This window comes from Monopterus albus, unplaced genomic scaffold (genome assembly GCF_001952655.1).
Source record: "Monopterus albus unplaced genomic scaffold, M_albus_1.0 scaffold17.1, whole genome shotgun sequence".
Taxonomy (NCBI): Eukaryota; Metazoa; Chordata; class Actinopteri; order Synbranchiformes; family Synbranchidae; genus Monopterus; species Monopterus albus.
The window spans coordinates 861,911-865,344 of record NW_018127897.1 but is presented as its reverse complement, the minus strand read 5'-3'; positions in this window follow the sequence as shown (position 1 = coordinate 865,344).

Here is a 3,434-nt window from a genome sequence, read left to right as displayed (position 1 = left end):
AAATGAAGGTGTAGAACCATCTCATGGATGATCAGAAGAAATGGACAGCACCTAAGTTAAATATACGAGTGTCACAGCAAAGGGTCTGAATACTTATGACCATGTGATATTTCAGTTTTTCTTTTTTAATAAATCTGCAAAAATGTCAAACATTCTGTGTTTTTCTGTCAATATGGGGTGCTGTGTGTACATTAATGAGGAAAAAAATGAACTTAAATGATTTTAACATATGGCTGCAATATAACAAAGAGTGAAAAATTTAAGGGGGTCTGAATACTTTCCGTACCCACTGTATACACAGAATTCCTTGAAGGGATTTTTGTATGGGTTTAAGATTGTACTGTCACATCAGACCTATTTGCAGTGAGATAGCGAATGGACTGCTATTAATATTATGGTGTAGGCTCTTGATTGACCAATTCCAGAGCTCACTGTCATAAACTCTGGGTAAAGAAACAATGGGATTGCAGGTGCAACAGCATTGTTTCAGAGGGCTCACCATAAGGAATAGGCTTAGGAGCTCATGCCCACATTAAGCTAAGAGTTGCACCCCTGATCGGGATGTCTCCTGGATTCTTTCTTGTGGAGGTGTTCAGGGTATGTCCATTTTGGAGAAGAGCCCTGACTAAGATGACATCAACCTAGGAAGATTGTGTATTCACCCAGGAGGGGCTGGGGGATTTGGCTGGGGAGGGACACATCTAGGCAGTTGCATCTGGGAAAGCAGTGGAAAACAGATGAATGGACAGGGCTTTGAAAGACATTTCAAACTTAAGCTTTGTAAATATTATTTTTGTTGTATTATTAAGAGGAATTATGCCCTCCTGTTCCTCAACCAATTCTTTTGTTTATGAATGAAATGTGTCCAAAATAAAATTATCCAATATTAATGAAAAGAGAGACAGTTATTTTCTGTTTGTTTATTATTTGTTTGTTTGCTCTGCTGTAAAATTAGTCAAATGACATGTACGTAAACCTTTGAGCTGTCATTGAAATATATACTGTATAGGGTCATAGGAGGCTAAAGCCCATTCATGAAGGTGAAAAGGGGGAGATAAACACTTGGACAGACACTGTGAAAACAAACTGTTTGTTTAATATTTTTAGGTAATTGTCCAATTTTAACAAAAAACTTAACAGATTTTATTTTGCTGCTGCTTCCTTTAACATGTGCACACTATACCTAACTTCATATCATGTCTGGCCACTGAAGCCAATGATTCAACCTTTGGCTCTGCCGAAATGAAATAAAACTGCTAAATCCCCCTTGCTAACAGAACCTGGCGAGGCAATACCATGATTTGCCAAACGAGCAAGTCACAGCAACATGCCCTCTGCGCCAGTGTGAAAGTGTGATCTTTCAGTATGCTGCAGTTTCAGCCAGCAGTTATGTCCTCTGATCAGTGGACAGTGAAATTGTGCCATAGTTCTAGCAATGCATGTGGAGGCAAGCAAAAGAGCTGAAGTGGTTGTGTTTTATTGATGAGAATTAACATCTAAGTCATGCCGGTGTAGTGGGTACACCAGGTAGAGGAGCTGCACCTGCTGAGCACAGATAGGTGGGTTACACTGTATGTAAACTGCTGCTGGGCTGGAGATTCCTTGATACTACAGAGTAAATATAAAAAAACCTTTTATAATCAGTGTCACAGGCCTGACAAAAGGAGATGGCATGTGATACAATTTGAAAAACAGCTGCACCTTGCAGTTATTCACATAAATTAAAGGAATACAAATATCCACTTGGTGAAATGCAGTTTCAAATTTGGATCACTTCAGGATGACTACCTAAGGCAGGTTTCCATCCACTGGTTTTTATGCACATTTTCAATTTGTCTGTTAAAAACCTGAGTTGGAAATTAGAAAAAAACCTTTTGAAATATTGCAAAAAAGCTTTGACGCTTGGCTGCGGTGGAAAAGTTGCTGTTGACAAAAGCAAAATGCAACAAAGTGCAGTGGAAACATTTAGTTAATCAAAAATGACACACATGAATCATATAACTTCTTGATGTTTAAATGATGCCCTTTTAATTATATCATCTTCATCAGTCCTCTTCTTCTGCAATGGTTTAATGGCACCTGTCTAGAAAATTAGAGCCATCAACTGCTTTTCAAACCAACTCTGCATAACAGTGTTGGACAGAGGCCCTCTTTAATTTGTATTACCTTTTGCAAAATTTCTTGAAATTTCATTAAGCTTTTTTTTGAATAACACAGTCAAAAACTGAACAAACAAAACAAAACAAGAAAATCCATCTCTAATACAGCATACTGTCACAATTAATAGACATCTAAAAAGACCACAGCTGGCCGAATCAGCCAGAGTTTCCTGTTTTCAGTCTGGCACAAACAGAGAAGAAAGAAAAGTAAAGAAACTTGTGGTCACCATTATATAATAAGTGCATTCAGAGCAGGCTTCTCCTGCCTGTGAGCACACAACCAGACTACTGATTATGCACAAGATCTCAATTTTACATCTCTTAATTGTATTGTATCTGCTGCAAGTTTAAATATTTCATAAATAGTGATCAATTACCAAGTGCACTAAAGAGCAGGTAAGTAATGACACTAGCGCTGGGCCAATGAAAACTGCAGCTTTTATTCTGCTATGTGGTTGCATATTTGATTTTCTTCTAAGGTCTACTTAGAATCTCATTACCTTTAATCAGGATGAAGTGATATCATGCTAGATTCTATTCCCTTTTCAAAACAACTTCTTCAGAGGCGCTGAAGTAAATCACTGGACCAAACTTGGGAAAACAAAGGACACTGCATAGCAGAGGCTTATTTTAGCAGCTGAAATGTGTGCTTTGTCAGACTCATTCAGCTGAGCTGGGCTGGGCCGTCCCTAATTAAAGTGTTCTGCTCTATAGAGTCCCAGACTGGTCCTGAGCATGCAGAAGCTGTCTTATTCTTTCCATCCATCACATCTACTGTAATTACTTTTGTTTACAGTGGAGGAAACAGCAGCTGTCTGATTAGAAGTTATTGAGGAGATAACTCATAGGTAATTTAGAAATGGAGCTCAGCTTCCCTCCTGGATGCAGATGAATTATTTCCTGTATGAAGTGTGGGGACAATGTAGAGACGCTCATGGAGAACCATCCTGACAAATTACCACAGGGCTGTCAAATCTCCAAACCATTTTCCTCCAGAGCTGTGCATTGTTGTTTTCTTCCAATAGTGATGATGGTTTCTCTTTTCCTGAGGCAGAAATAAAACATTTGCAAAACAGTGCAATTAGTTCTGCTTGTTGTTCTTTTTTTTTATCATAAGGTGAAGAAATAGGTTTTCATAATATAAAATTTTGAAGGGCAATCTCAGATCAGCCCATTCATCCATCCATTATCTATACCGCTTATTCCTGAATAGGGTTGTGGGTTGGGGGCTGGAGCCAATCCCATCTGACACTGGGTGAGAGGCAGGGTCCACCC